Genomic DNA, 16,052 nt, shown 5'->3' on the forward strand with positions numbered 1-16,052 from the left:
ATAAGGATTGGTCCCATAGGAACATGATGGGTTCTTTAACTATTTAGATCTCCAGCTTTGAATAGAAGGTGCACACAATAGTAATATAGCAATTCTAAAAAGCAGGGATACAAAGGGACATGTGATGACCGGGGCTTTGGCGGTCAGACCTAGTGGTCGGAGCTGGAGTCAGTAGCAGAGCCAAGGACCGGAGCTGGGAACTGAGCCAAGGGCCAGGATCAGAGTCAGAGATCAGTGGCAGGGACTAGGAACAAGACAGGAATCGAAAACAAGACAGGGAAGCTGGAACCAGAGACATACTAGGGAAAGCAGGTCCCAGACGAGACGGCAGGGTCCAATGTAGCAGCTAGCTAAGAATTCTCCCAGTTGCACGGACAACTTCCTGTGCCTACTTCTGGCTTAAATAGCTCAGCTGAATCAATCAGTGGGGCTCAGCACTCTGCAGGTCGGGTCCACCACTGGGTGGTGCTAAGTGGGCCCATTGAGGTTCTATTAGCCACTCAGCCCAACACTTACTAACAGGCTGCTGGATGGCAACAGGAATGTGAAGGTAGTCTCAGAACCAAGTTCAAGACTTGTGGATCCTTACAGGACAGAGAGGCAGGTACTCCCAAGAGATCACAATCACAATATAAGATGAGAGATAACACGTGGAGTCAGAGGGAAGTGGAATACAAAGAAACAAAGACAATACTGGTCAGCATAGCAGACAGTGGTCTCAGCACACACACAATCCAAAGCCACACAAAACTCACCTAGTTTAGGATTTTATTTTAAACTCAAGACTCAGAGAAAGTTCACTGAAAGACTGGCTCCATTTCACACATCTTTTGCACAATCTGGGACAATTCACTGTATTGAATCAAAATCATGGGAAATTCATGATTTTGTACATTTTAACTTAAAAAGGAATTGGAGTAGGTCATACATGTGGATTGAACAACATACTGATTTAACCTTTATAAAGCAAAACTGCCTCAGTTCTATAAAGCTCCAGTTATAGATACCCTACTGCTACACCCCCAGCATGCCCAATGCTCACAATGGGATCAGGCCTACAATCTATATGGCTAGTTATTCATGTCATTTACCTAGTACGATACTGGCTAGCTACTGCTAACACTTGGATTCAAGATTCTCATTTGGGAAAGAACATGGACAACATTTTTAAGTGACTTAGGGTATATAAATCCCATTTCCAAAAGTGGCTTAGGCACTTAGGAGCCTTGGGGCATGTCTACACAGCCCCCGGTAGCGACAGAGTCAGGTTAGCAGGGCTCACATTAGCTGGGTAAACAGTGCTTTTCAGTTGTGGCTCGGCTGGAGGGCTAGCTCTGAAGCCCACCCCCATCCTAAGGCTTCAGAGCCTGAGCTCCAGCTGGAGCAGCAACTTCAAAGCACTGACACAGCTGTCTTTAGAGCAAGAGCATGAGTCTGAGAAGCCTAAGTCTGTCCACCCAGACCTGGGATGTTCACTACTGGGGGCTGTGTAGACATACTCTAAGTTTCATCACATGGAAAGGATATAATTTTCCATTAACTGTTACAGGACTGCAGGAGCCAAAACTCTCACAGTGTTGGTGACAGAGCCAGCATCAGAAGCAAGGAGTTCTAGCTCACAGTCCTGTATTTGTCTATATTTCTTCTGTTATGTTTCTTGTATTCATGGTGACAAATTAAAAAAAAATACTAAGATGATAAGAGAAAGAAGTCTGTTTCCAATTCTCCTGGGATCAAAGAACAGAGGCATATTTTGTTAAACAAAATTGAAGTTTGACTGGAAAAGGAAAGCTGGTGGAAAAGTTCAGCTGGTGCAAATTGGAGCCACTCCACTGACTTTGATAAGTCTGTGCCAATTTACATCAGCAGAGAACTTGGCCCACTGTTAGGCAGAAATATGCAAACTCATCTCTGAATGCTGATTTCATAAGCGCTTTGGGGCAGGGAAATATTCTGTTAAGGATCATTTTAAAAAGCAACTGTGCTAAGAAAAAAGGAGGAGGGGTTCCAAACTTATTTGCAAATTATTGCTAAAGGCAGGTTGCAAGGCAACTCTCAAGAATCTTCATCACACACATCTGACCAGATAGTTTCCCCTGATGACATTCAAGTGAAGAGGCACCACATCAAATCAAAAATCAAGCAAGACTATTAGAGCCCAAGCTGTTCTTTTTAACTGTGCCACATTGAATCCACACAACCAAAGCAAACTCAGGAAAACCAGTGAAGAGGAAAGGAGGGAAATCTTACCTGCTCTTCCACTGTGATCTCGCATTACAGAAACAGCTTGACCGCGGTTTACTTGGAAGACTATGAACTACAGTGGAGAAACAAGTTGGCAGAGAGTGGCTAATTCCAAACTCAGTGAAAACAATGGCCTCAGTACCCCCAACTGCCTTGGGAACTGTATATGGTGCTCCTTCTAACCCTGCAACAAGCAGCTTTCCCAATCCAATGTGGTGCAGCTGAATTGCTGTTTATGATAAGTGCTGCGAGCTAGGAGGCTCCAAGGTTCTCACCTCCTGGAAACCTTGTATAAAATCTAGACTTAAGATGTTAATTGTTTGGCTACATTGAGACACTCAGTTTGTTGACTTCAGAGTGTCAATTTCAGATTCCCCCTTTTCCTTCTCTCTTTTTAATTGCTGACAAGAGAGGGGATTAATGTAGCAATTGGAGACGCAGCCCTCTGACAGCACTGGAGCATGAAGTTCTATATTTATGCATGTAACAACTAGAAGCACACGCCAGTGCAAGCCCCCTGCACCCTGCTAACGTGCCTCAATCTTGAGCTGAAGGTGCTGACCCAGAAGAAGGCGGAAGGGCAAGACCATGGGAGCATGGAACCACAATGTATGGGGCCCATTTGCCCCTTACTGAAATTTAGTGGGGTTTTGTAGCTAGCCATCTCCCAGTACCAAAGGGCAGGGGAAGGGTCGATGATAAATCAGGACACTGAGACTGACAATCCCCAGAGCCAATGGGGAGAGGCCAACACTCCAGGTCAGCCCGATTGACAGGGCTGCCAGGCCAATGAGGGAGTCAGGAGGCTGGGAGGGGGGTGTCCCATCTCCTGTGTGAGCTGGAGCTGCCAGGGCAGAGCTGGGCCGAGCTAAGGAGAGCGACTGCGCCGCTACAGCCAGGGCCAGAGGAGCAGCCCAGGGAGCAGAGCTGGAGGCAGGGTGGGGCTGTGGCAGAGCGAGGGGGACCCTGGGCAGGGCCCAGCGCAGGGAGATGCCAACCAGCCGAAGAGGCCATGCAGGCCAGACTTTGGGGGGGGGAATCGTGACCCCCGACGGGGGGGCCGACCCGGGGCAGAAGGGCCCTGCCAACCTAGTGCCTGCAGGCATGTGGCCACTGCCAGAGCAAGTGTCCGGCTCTCTGCATCCCTGCTGCGCAGCCAGGGCCTGCGACGTGTGAGACACAGACTGTGAGTTTCCCTTACACGCCAGAGACGCTGTGTGTGGTGCCCCCGCTGGGCCTACGGGGCGGCTCTAGGTGTTTTCCTTTATACTTCCACAGTTTTTCCTTATTTTTTAAATTGGCTGCTGTTTAATACATTGTATTTGAACTGTACGTAATGATCAGGGGGTTAGGGAGGTGTCCAGTGCTGAGAGAACACCCCGGAGTGGGGACCCGCTGGCCTCTGTCCTAAGTGACCACCACAAGATTGGGGGTCGAGCCCCCAGCAATCCTGGGCCCAGCCTTGTCAGGGTGACAAGGACTCTGCCACATGGGAGAGCAGAAGGGGAGTCCTCGAAGTCAGGCAGGCTCTGGCTAAAGAAAGAGGGAGCGAGGACTCAGGTCCTTCCTCCACCAGGGAAGTATATGAGTCAGGAAAGTTCCCCACAATAGCAGGACCATTCCCCCACTTACATCCAGGCATTCACCACAGTCTGCTGCCTCAGAAATAAACTTAAATCTTCCCAAGGAATTTGAAGACCTTCGTTGTGTTTGTAGCTCCAGTATAGTTCCTTCTTCTTCTCCCATGCTCTTTCTCCATCACCCCCTTCAATGTCCTCTTCAGCTAAACTGTGAGACAGAAGGGTAGGCAGTGCCGTCCCAATGATACACCAAGACAAATTTTTTTTAAAAATGAGAAAGAAAATTTAAAAATTGGGACCCTGACATGATATTTTCCACCATCACAGTGTTCACTCCGTGTTCCCCCAAGGAGGGGGAACTTTGATTGTTTTAGATTAGATGTCTGCTTAGATTGTAGATGTCTACTTAGATTGTAAGCTCTTTGGGGCAGGGACTGTTTACTATTCTGTCTTTATACAGCACCAAATCTCAATTGGTCCCTAGGCACTACCATCGTAAACAAAATCAATAATCATGGGACAAATATGGTCTTTGTCAATGGAGTAACACAAGAAATTAATTTGGTATGTCTGGAGGCTCTGAGACCTGTTTTTATCATGTGGCCAGCAACAGCACATCCTGTTGTATTTGTGTTATTATTGGAAAGGTTTGAACTTCCTAACTAGACATTATGGGTGAAGTCACACCCCACTGAAGTTGAAAACTTGCATTAGCTTCAACAGGGCCAGGATTTCACTCCATCTCTTTGGTCTGTCCAGATCCCTTCAGAATCTTCCAAATAGCTAGCTAGCATCTGAGCCACATGAGTTCTTACACACTTCCCCATTTGCTTCCACCAAGCACGTTGCAGCACTGAGGACTTTTAAAAAAATTCCCTTATAATCAAGTTATCCTTTGTCTTCTTCCCTTGTAATCATTAAGGAGCATAGTTTGCTCCAGCAAGGGAAGAAAGGAAATTATTGGATTGGATGGTACAGTAGTCACATTTTCTAAACTGCTTTAAAAAATGCTCCTGTATTAAAAGTTTAAATGTCAATGAACTTAACAAGGCACAGAGGAGTTCACACCTCTGTGCTATTGTTTCAGGGTATGTCTACACTTCTATGATTTCCAGCTCGAGCAGACATACCCACACTAGCTCTGATTGAGCTAGCACAAAAGAATAGTCTAGACCTGTGGTTCCCAACCTTTTTGGCTTGAGGGCCACAGATATCATTTTTAAAACCATGAAGGGCCACCAGTGTCTGCCAGTAGAGGCTCTCCTCACTCATCTCCCATCTCCCTGGCTGCAGCAGGGAAACTGCACGCATCTTGTAGCCCTGGGCACTCCACCTGGGTCCCTAGGCAGTGGATCCCTTCTGCAGCAAGGGAGATGGAAGATCAGTGCTCCCCTCCTTCTGGCTCCAGCAGGGGCCCCAGCACCTAGGGACCCAGGCAGAGCACTTTGTCATGCTCCCTACTACAGCCAGAGGGCAGGGAGCGCTGATCTCCCACCCCCTTGGCTGCAGCCCTGCGGAAACCTGCTCTGGCTGAGTCCTTAGGCAGCAGCTCCCTTCTACAGTCAGCTGGAGCGAAGCTGCGGGCCACTTTGAAAGCCGCTATGGGCCACAGGTTGGGAACCACTGGCGTAGACACAGGCACAGCAGTGTTAGCAACAAGAAGGGCTAGGCATCCGAGCCCTCAGGGCAGCTAGTTCCTCCCAATGCTCAGGCTGCCATGGCTACCCTTCTATTTTTAGCATACGAGCTTGATCAAAACCAGCACAACTATGTCTATTTGAGCTGGAAATTATATCCTCCAGCTCCAGCACAGACACAGATTCAGGTTCTCTGCAGATTCAGGCAGATGTCAATGCATTGGTTATGCTCAGTTTATGTTTGGAAAGTCTCTGCAGCCCTGAGTGATAAATACATTGCGTACAGCTGTTCCTGGTTTCAATAGAGACATGTTTAGCATAAAATTCCTCTACCATCTCATGATTTGGTTATCTCTTGGCTACGATCACATCTACACTAGAAAAGATTTGCCAGTACAGCTAAACCAACATAACTACATCAAAAAAAACCTCCTAGTGTATGCAGATACAACTTATACTGGCCAAAAACAAAAGGTGGGGGCTCTTGCTGATATTGTTTATTTTGACTTGGTGAGCTAAATAAGTTTTTCTGGGAGAAGCACTTTTATGCTATTATAATTGCATCTACACTAGGGCTTTTGCCAGTACAGAAGTGTCACCAAAATAATCACACCCCTAACTGATATTAGTACACCAGCAAAAGTTTCTAGAATACATCTGGCCTAAGTCAATTTTGCTTCTAAATCTAATTTGTTCTAAAAATTGTAGGATTCAATTTGCCTCTTCACAACAACATTATATTTACCAGCTGGTCTTGACATTTCTCTTAGAGTGGCATTCACCCCTCACTTCTCCATATGTCTAATAATTTCTGCAGAACCACATCATTTTGTTCTTTACTTTGTTCTCTTTTTCCTGTGTTTGTTGCTTTGCTTCAGAAACATCTCTCTTCAAATTACTAAAACGTTCATGGGGATCAAATAGCTGAGTTGTTTGAATCACAGGAATTTGACTCCAACATAAATACATTTTCTGTATTGCTAATGCATTTAATCTGTCTTTTATCTTTAGAGTGTCTTCCAAGCCTCTTTTCTAATTACATTAAGGATTTGGTTGGATAAGGGGATGGGCATTTCTATTTAGTCTGCAAGACAAAATTTGAAGAAATGGGAAGTGATTTCACAATGCGGGGTGGTTTTTATTTGGTTTTTTGTTTGTTTTTTATTTTACTTACTGCACTGATCTTCCATTAGAAGTTACTTGGCACTGCTTTTATTCATTAAAGAAAGAGCTGTGTTCTTTTTTTCAGCTTTTCCATGTTAGATTTTTTTTTCCTATTTCAGTAGGATTGTCACAACTTTGTGTAACTTTGTGTAACTCTTCCGCCAGACAGAGTCGGCAGCAGCAAGGGCCAGGTTCTATATCTAGAGGTTCCTGTCAATGATACCACATCAAAATGGCTCGAGCCCCCACCCAGTCACCTAGGAAATCACACACTATCCCCTGGGTGCCCCAAAGGGTAACACTTCCCCTCTTGCAAGCACAGAGTCTGAGTGTGGAAAGTAAACCTCATAATAGGAAGGAAGTAACAGCATGGTTTGACAGTGTGAAACGTACAGATCCCATCATAGGGGTACACAATGCAGTTCTTTCTTTAAAATGCTATATTTTCTCAATAAATGATACAGGAAAAAAATCATAATGCAAGAGACTTATCTTTAGGGCCAATGATTAAAGAGTTTGAAATTAAAGTTGAAACATTTCATGTTGATTCTGTGCATTGGTTCAGCTGTATGCTGCTTCTAGACACAAGCCACTGCGGTGAGGGGCTTGATGGGGCATCCGCCTGGCGGCCCTGGGTCCAGCGCTTCCCTCAGTGATCAGCCCTCACCATAGCCTATAGTCCCAGTTGGGGCCTGTGGGGTCCTCACCCCTTCTCTGGGAAGAGCTTTGGCTGACCTGGCTGCGGCCGGTGGGGGGTGTCCGAGCTCACCCTCTACTTCGGACACCAGCCCAGGGACCCTGACGGCAGCAGCCTCCTGCTGCTGGTGCACCTAAACTGTTAGTCTTTTCCCTGGGCTGCTTCCCCCCGCTGCCCTTCTCGTGCTTTAGTAGCCCCTCTCCTGGTAGTGGCAGCTTCCCCCTACCATGGTTCTGTCCCCCTAGTCCACTCCTGCTCCTGGTTGTCACTCTGCTTCCTTCAGCTCCTGGCTCCAAACTATCACAGCTCCCAAACTCTGACCGGAGCAAGAGCTTTTAATAGGTCTTGAGCGGGCCTTGAATTAGCCCCAGGTGGTCTCATTACCCTAAGGTTACCCGTTCCCAGCTGGCCGGGAACAGGGCTCTGATCAATCTGAGGCTTACATATTTGCCTTCAGTGACTCTCTCATAGCCACTTGGCCATACCTTATCACACATTTCCCTTCCCGCCCCCACTCAACACCGTGGGGTTGGGCTACTTGGGTCGCAAAACAGGGTGCTCTAGGAGAGACTATCCGTGTTGCCGTGTTTGCTGCCAGCCTTGTGCTATATCTGGAAGTGGCATGGTTATAGTGCTAGGAACCATCTGGTCACCCATGCATTCTTTTCCTTATTCTGGTGCATCCATTGGAGGGGGGCATGGTCCATGATGAGGGTGAATTGCCACCCAGTAAGTAGTAGCGGAGGCTTTCCATTGCCCATTTCACTCCTTTTCTACCACTGCATATTTTTGTTCCCTGGGGAGAAGCTCGCGGCTTAGGTATAGGACAGGTTGTTCCTCTTCTCCCACCATCTGGGATAGAACTGCTCCCAGCCCAATGTCAGAGGCATCAGTTTTCAGGATAAATTCCTTCTCAAAGTCAGGGGCTATCAGGATGGGGTGCTGCAGAAGGCGGTTCTGAGATCTGTGAAGGATTCCTCAGTTGCTTCCATCCATTTTACTATATCTGGGCCCTGGGCTTTTATCAGGTCTGTCAGGGGGTTGGCCCTAGTGGTGAAGTGGGGAATAAACTTGCCATAGTACCCCACGATGCCCAGAAATGTTCTGACCTGTTTTTTCCGGATTGGCTGGGGCCAGTGCTGTATCACTTCCAACTTGTTTAGCTGAGGCTTTACTACGTCCCTCCCTACAACGTACCCCAGATATCTGGCTTCTGCCAGTCCTATTGCACATTTAGCGGAGTTAGTGGTAAGACCAACCTTCCTCAAAGCATATAGGACTGCTCCTACCTTCTGCAGGTGCATCCCCCAGTGCGGGGTGTGTATAATCACATCATCCAAGTACGCGGCTGCATACGCGGCATGTGGCCGTAATAATTTCTCCATCAGCCACTGGCAGGTGGCTGGTGCTCCGAGTAGCCCGAAAGGGAGGACTGTGTATTGGAATAACCCCTCAGGGGTGAAAAAAGCAGTTTTTTCCTTGGCGTCTTCTGCAAGTGGGATCTGCCAATATCCTTTAGTGAGGTCCAGGATGATCAGGAATTGTGCTTTCCCCAATTGGTCGACCAGCTCATCTATCCGTGGCATGGGGTACGCTTCAAACTGGGACACCTCGTTTAACCTTCGAAAGTCATTGCAAAACCTCATGGTGCCATCCGGTTTGGGTACCAGCACGATTGGGCTGGACCACTGGTTATGTGATTCTTCGATGACTCCCAGTTCTAGTATCCTCCTGACCTCTGCCCTTCTCTCTTCCCCTTTTGCCTCCAGTGTGCGGTAGGATTTATTGTCACCTTGGCCCCAGGGCTCATGGTGATATAATGGTAGGCTTCCGTGGTCCGACCTAGCTTGCTGGAGACATATCTCGGTTGCATTCTATCAGCTGGGCGACTTCAGCCTGTTATTCTGCAGTCAATTTGTCAGACATTCGCACATCTTCATGGGGGCCGTCTCCCTGGGGCGGCAACTCTAGAGTGGTTACACAAGCCTCCCTCTCTTGCCAAGGCTTCAGTAGATTGATGTGGTAAATTTGCTCCTGCTTTTGGCACCCCGGCTGCTGTACCTTATAATCCACCTCTCTTATGGCTTCTATGATTTCATACAGTCCCTGCCACTTGGCCAAAAGTTTGCTCTTGGTTGTGGTCACGAGTACCATTACTCGGTCTCTGGGTTGGAATTTCCAGATCCTCGCCTGGCGGTTATAGTAGAACTGTTGGGCTTTCTCTAGGTGCTCCCTCACTATAGGGGCAACCCGAGCAATCCGGTCCTTCATCTACATCACATGCTCTACTACTTTCTTCCCCAGGTTGGGCTGCTCTTCCCATTCCTCTTTAGCACTGTCTAGTATGCCGCGGGGGTGGCGGCCGTATAGCAGCTCAAATGGGGAGAACCCTGTGGATGCCTGGGGGACCTCCCATATGGCGAACATTAGGTAGGGGAGCAGGGCATCCCAGTCCTTTCCATTCTGACTTACCACCTTCCTTATCATACTCTTCAATGTTTTATTGAAGCATTCTACCAGGCCGTCAGTCTGGGGGTGGTAAACTGAGGTTCGTATGGACCGGACGTGGAGCAGTGTACATAAGTCCTTCATCAGGTTCGACACGAAAGGTGTCCCTTGGTCCATTACAATTTCCTTGGGTATGTCTACCCGCACGAAGATCGTGAGCAACTCTTTTGCTATCGCCTTGGATGTTGCGCTCCGGAGGGGCACAGGCTCCGGGTATCTAGTGACATAGTCCAAGATGACGAGTCTATGTTGATGGCCCCTGGCTGACTTCCCTAAGGGACCCACTAGGTCCATAGCTATCCACTCAAATGGGACCTCTATGATAGGCAGCGGCATGAGAGGAGCCCTCAGGTCGGGTTGGGGGCTGTGCAGTTGACACTCCGGACGGGAGGCGCAGTAGCGCCAGATCTCAGCATTTATTCCCAGCCAAAAGAAATGTTGTAGGACCCGATCCAGGGTTTTCTTCACCCCCAGGTGCCCCCTGAAAAGGTGGCCATGTGCCAGATCCAATACTGCCCTCTGGTGTTTCTGAGGCACCAGGACCTGTCTTACCTCTTGCCCTTGTACCTGCTCTACTCTGTATAGTAGGTCCCCCCTTATTATGAAGTAGGGCCCCAGGTCCTTGGTTTTTCTCTCTACAGCTACCCCGATTCACTTCAACCATTGCCTTCCTAGCATTGTCATATCGGGGATCGTTCAACTGGTCTCTGCTGAACGTCTCTCAAGTGGGGCCGACCTGGCCAAGCCCTAGGGAGCCTGCTTCAGCTCTGACCCCTGGTACTGGGCCAAGATCTTGGTCCCTAAGGCCTTGTCTGTCCTCCTCTGTCGATAGGTTTTCCAGGGTTTCCTGGAGGTAGAAAACAACTCTGGGGCAAATTCCACAAAAACAGGGGTCTGGTTACTTGTGAAGGTTGTTATGGTGGTTCCGGGGTCCCCTTTTCCCCCAGTGGGAGGAGGCTTCCGAACCCGGGGAAACCTCGACCTATCACGACAGGGTAGGGGAGCCTTGGTGTTACCAATATATCCCGAGGGCTGATTGAATCAATTCCTCACTTAGACCCACGGCTGATGGGCCTGTTCATACCCAGGGTAACATCAAGTGAACAGCTTAAAATTTATTTTAGGCTGACCCAAGGTGCTCGCTCCAACATCTATCATTCGCTCGTCTAATCAGGACACTCACAGTGTTATTGGAACAAGGAAATGAATTTATTTATTACATGAGAATTAGAACCAACTCCCCTTGTAGGCATAAGCCTAGAAACTAACAGCTAAACGGGTATTACTCACAACAGGAACACACGGGGATGAAAGGACGGACGCTGGGAACAAGGGTAGGGTTCAGGAACACAGGATCAGGAATGCAGGAACAGGAACTCAGGAAAGGAACACAGGGACACCAATGGACTCCAGGACTCAGGTAAGTTAACTTCTTCCTTCTCTTCTTCTTTCCAGCAGGTGGGTACGTGCACAACTGAGTGCCACTATGACTGACAGCAAGAAACTTTGGGGCTGCAGAACCTTTATAGATTGTTTTCCCGCCATTTTGCACAGAGCCCTTAGCCCTTGGTGCACACGGTACCTTAAATTTCTGCATCTGCCACTCTAACTCTCTGCACTCAGCCCCCTGATCCCCAAAGTTCACACAGGGGTCACATATAACTCTAACGACCAACAACCAGGTTCCTTACAGGGTAACATTGGGACCACCCCAGCTGCCACCTTGGTAGTGTTCCCCAGGACTTCAATCTGGACCTGGACAGTTGGGTGGTAGCTAACAGACCCATGTATGCACGTGATCCCAGTGTGCTTGGCCTGAGTTAGCTGGTGTTGTTTTACCGGTTTCCCGGAGACCAGCATGACCGCACTCCTAGAGTCAACCAGGGCAACTGTCTCCACCCCATTCAGCCTGACTGGTCGGGTGTACCTGTTGGGTGTCAGTGCAACCCCCACCAAGTAGATCAGAGCACATGGGCCTGTATACTCTCCCAGACTACACTGCATGGGCTCCTCTCTGTTAGGACATTGGGCAGCGATGTGTCCTAACTCCTACACCTATAGCACCTATACCTTGTTCTGGGTGGGTCCCTAACTTTTGGGATGCTTGACCGGCTCCTCCGGCCTTCCCCACCCAGGTCCCCCAGTTCCCGCATGGCATCTGGCTGCTCCTCGGCATCCTTGGTACCCGCCCGGGTTCAGCTAGTGTCCTCAGGCGGCCAGGTCCTTGGGGTTGAGCCGGATCTTGGGAAGGAACGGGGTTCATCCCGGAGGTGGTGTGAGAGCTCCTTGGCCATGAGTCACCTTTCCACCAGTGCAACTAATTCATCATAGGAGAAGGGGCCATTCTGACCTACCCGAGCTCGCAGGTCCGGGGACAACCCCTCATGTACTGGTCCATTACCAGGAGTTCTAGTATCTGCTCCGTGTTATGGGTCTTCAGCTGCAGCCACTTCCATGTGAGGTGGATCAGGTCGAACACCTGCGATCACGGGGCCTTGGCTTCCTGGTACCGCCAGTCGTGGAATTTCTGGGCCCTCATGGCTGTCATTCCAGATCTGGCCAAAATCTCAGCCTTCAGCTGGGTGTAGTCAGCAGCTGCTACAGCAGCCATGTCGTAATACTCCTTCTGGGCCTCTCTGCACAAGAAAGGAGCGAGGATGCTGGCTCACTGGTCTCGGGGCCAGACCTCCCGTACGGCCATCCGCTCAAATGCCAGGAGGTATGCTTCTATGTCATCTCCCGCAGTCATCTTTTGGACGTAGCTTGTAGCCCTCAGGGCATGCAGCCTGCAGGGGCCTGGGTCCCTGTGGTCAGGGCCTTCAGCTGGGCCACTACCTCCTGTAGTATAGCTCAGTCCTGTGCGACCTGAGTCATTAGCAGTTGGTTCGTCTCCTGCTGTACCCGCAGTGCTTCTTGTTGGGCGGCCGCCTGGACCCTGGTAGCTTCTTGCTGGGCCACCGTGGCCTGTATTAAGGCCTTGACCACATCTGCCATGTGGAAGGGCAGACAGGCTGGCCGCTGAACTGCTGAGATCCGTCCCGACACAAGTTGTGGTGAGGTGCTTGATGGGGTGTCGCCCGGCACCCCTGGGTCCAGCGCTTCCCTCAGCGGTCAGCCCTCGTCATAGCCTATGGTCACAGATGGGGCCTGTGGGGTCTCCCCCCTTCTCTGGGGCGAGCTTTGGCCATCCCGGTTGCGGCCGGTGGGGGGTGTCCAAGCTCGCCCTCTACTTCGGACACCAGCCCAGGGACCCTGACGGCAGCAGCCTCCTGCTGCTAGTGCACCTAAACTGTTAGTCTTTTCCCTGGGCTGCTTTCCCACGCTGCCTTTCCTGGGCTTTAGTGGCCACCCTCCTGGTAGTGGCAGCTTCCCCTTACTGTGGTTCTGTCCTCCTAGTCCGCTCCTGCTCCTGCTCCTGCTCATCGCTCTGCTTCCTTCAGCTCCTGGCTCCAAACTCTCTCAGCTCCAAACTCTGACTGAAGCAAGAGCTTTTAATAGGTCTTGGGCGGCCCTGAATTAGCCCTGGGTGGTCTCATTTGCTTAAGGTTACCCGTTGCCAGCTGGCCAGGAACAGGGCTCTGAGGCTTACATATCTGCCTTCAGTGACTCTCTCATAGCCACTTGGCCATACCTTATCACACCACCAGCATCTATTTAATTATATTTAGTGCTATGTACTGCATTTGATAGTAAAAAAGGGCATGCAGATCCACACGCGTATTACAAAATTAGACCCAAAGCTGTGAACACACCCAAGAGTGGACCCTTATGCCTGCACTGAGCCACTTTGAAGTTATCAGGTCCTGTATACACAGCGTGCCCCTTGGCCACGTGAAAAAGTGGCAGCCACCACTAGTAGCATAGAAGAAAAACTTAAAGAAAAGAGCCGCAAACCATGAAGATCTAGCTGGGGAACATGAGTAGCTGTGTGCTATCCACACATGCCAACTAGACATATGGCAGCACCTGGCACAAGATGCTGCAGTGAGGTATTTTGAGCCCTTTGCAGCCTGAGGTGAAATCCACACATCCCACCCTGGGTAACCCCCAGCTTTCACCAAAGGAGAATGGGAGTTGAGAGCACTCAGCACTTTGCAGAATTGAGCCTTATTTTTCACATGGCTCTTGTATGCTTAGAAAACTAAAATAAGTCACAGTGAGTGGATCCTTTCTTTAGGCAGCAACCTATTACTTATAATTCACTATGGATTTTTCTGTAGTCGCTCAGAAGAGGCATAGGAAATGACTGTGCAATTAAATGGTTATCAGATCACAGTTCTATTTTAATTTTCCAGACTAGTACATGTTGTACTGTAGGATTTTTTTCCCCTCCAACTTCTCTAAAAATTTCTCAGGCCATTTCCTCGTGTTTGAAGTTTGCAGATCCTTTGCAGGACCATTGTGGAGCTTCATGTAGCATTGACATTAGATCAAAGATGACCTTTTCTTGCACTTGGACTTTCCAGACAGGGTTTATATTGGTTTCCAGGGCTTGCCTTCACTTTCCAGTGAGCATATGAACTTTAAAATTCTAAGGAAACCCACTTGCTGCCTGTTTTCTCCTGTCTCCACAAGACCTGGTGACAGTCACATCCAGTGACGCTTCACTGCCACTTTTCTGGACAGTGTATGTCTGTTTGCTTATTCACATTCATATTTTGCTGGGGGATCCACAGAACTTTCCATAGCCATCGCTTTAGCAATATAGTAACTGCATATTGGGGTGCAGTGTTAAAAAAAAAACCCATAGGAAAATTAATGCAATACCACTTAAAAGGATGTCAGGCAGTGTAGAAGACAAATGACAGGTGATTAATATGTTTAGGAGTAAGAAAAAATGGATGTTGGCAAGATGGTGAAAAGAACAAGAGAAATGGAGCTGAAGAAATAAACAAGGCACAGGCTGAAGTTGAGGAAAACAGCAAGGACTGCAGGAAAAGAGGGAGTGAGAAGGAGGCAGAGAGGATGACAACACAAAGGGAAAGGGGGGATGTAATTAAGGGAACGAAATATGTTTGGGAAAGAAAACAGATATACAACTAGCAGCCATTGGACAATGTGAGAGCAGAAATAAGAGATGGGAGTACAATGGCAAGGAGGAAGAGAGATACATGGAGAAGAGATTTGCGGGGGGAGATTAACAAGATAGGGAAAGGGGGCATACACACAGAAGTTAGTTAAGACCATAAAAACTCGTGCTGGAAGATTGCAATGTAACACTACTTTAGTTCTTAGAATTCAGACTAATACAAAAGAATGCCAAAACAAAGAGATAAAGCAGGTTGCTGCCTAAAACAGAGAGGCACAACTCACCCAACCTTACCAGAGGCTGGCTTTCTGCAGCCTGACTTCCGCTGGGCCCAGATCACACATTTCTAGGGTGACCAAATAGCAAGCATGAAAAATCAAAACTGGGAGTGGGGAGTAATAGGCACCTATAGAAGACAAAGCCTCAAATATCAGGACTGTCCCTATGAAATCAGGACATCTGATCCCCCTACACATTTCCCTACAGAGCCTCCTAGTCTTTGAGCAGGACCAGGGAAAAAAGCCCTTGAGCACGTAAAGTGATAGCTTACAATTTTAATACAGTTTTCAACACTCCACAATAAGAGAAGTAGGTGCTAATTGCAGCCATGACAAAACATTATAATTTTCTATCCCCCTAACCCAAACTGCCTTTGCAAATCTGACCTAGTTCAACTGTTAGCTGATGGGCCTTTATAATCAATACATTTCAAAAGAAAAAGCAAATGTTGCAGCTTCGTTACTTAGCTAAGTAGAAGCAGACCAAAAAAAAGATCCTTAAAGGAACAAAATTCAAAACACGGCATATATGGAGACAGGCAATCTCCACTGACTGCAAAGAGATACTGTGCCAAACCACAGAAGAGAAGCTGGGCACATAGTGGAAACACTGATTTATGAACAGGCTCATTAAATCCAACAAGCGATTTAAATCATCTGCAGTCGTAGCTTTTTAATTTTGATTTTCTGTGAACATTTGTGTGGCCATATTTTTTTCTACTCAAATGTTTGCGAAAGAGCTTTTATTTTATGCAAATAATGATACCTGCACTGGAAGCATTGGCTTTGTGTGTGCAGGAGAGAACTGGTGTTAGAAGACAAAGCAAGATTAGGAGAGCAAGAAAGCCAATGATGTTGACACAAACAAAACTAAGCGAGACCTGTTTTCTGTTGTGAGCATTGTGACGTGGAGAG

General features: G+C 48.3%; 1 protein-coding gene across 1 annotated transcript in view; it reads right to left on the minus strand.

Annotated features, from left to right (window-relative positions):
• A4GALT (alpha 1,4-galactosyltransferase (P1PK blood group)) overlaps positions 1 to 2,287 on the minus strand; it is a 58,876-nt gene extending 56,589 nt beyond the window's left edge. Inside the window, exon 1 of the mRNA XM_067559311.1 lies at positions 2,251 to 2,287. The gene's annotated coding sequence lies outside the window, so the exon portion shown is untranslated. The remainder of the gene's footprint in view (positions 1 to 2,250) is intronic.
• Positions 2,288 to 16,052: the final 13,765 nt, after the last annotated feature.

Source organism: Emydura macquarii, unplaced genomic scaffold (assembly GCF_026122565.2).
Source record: "Emydura macquarii macquarii isolate MOO-44397 ecotype Brisbane River unplaced genomic scaffold, CSIRO-AGI_Emac_v2 contig_2205, whole genome shotgun sequence".
Classification (NCBI taxonomy): domain Eukaryota; kingdom Metazoa; phylum Chordata; order Testudines; family Chelidae; genus Emydura; species Emydura macquarii.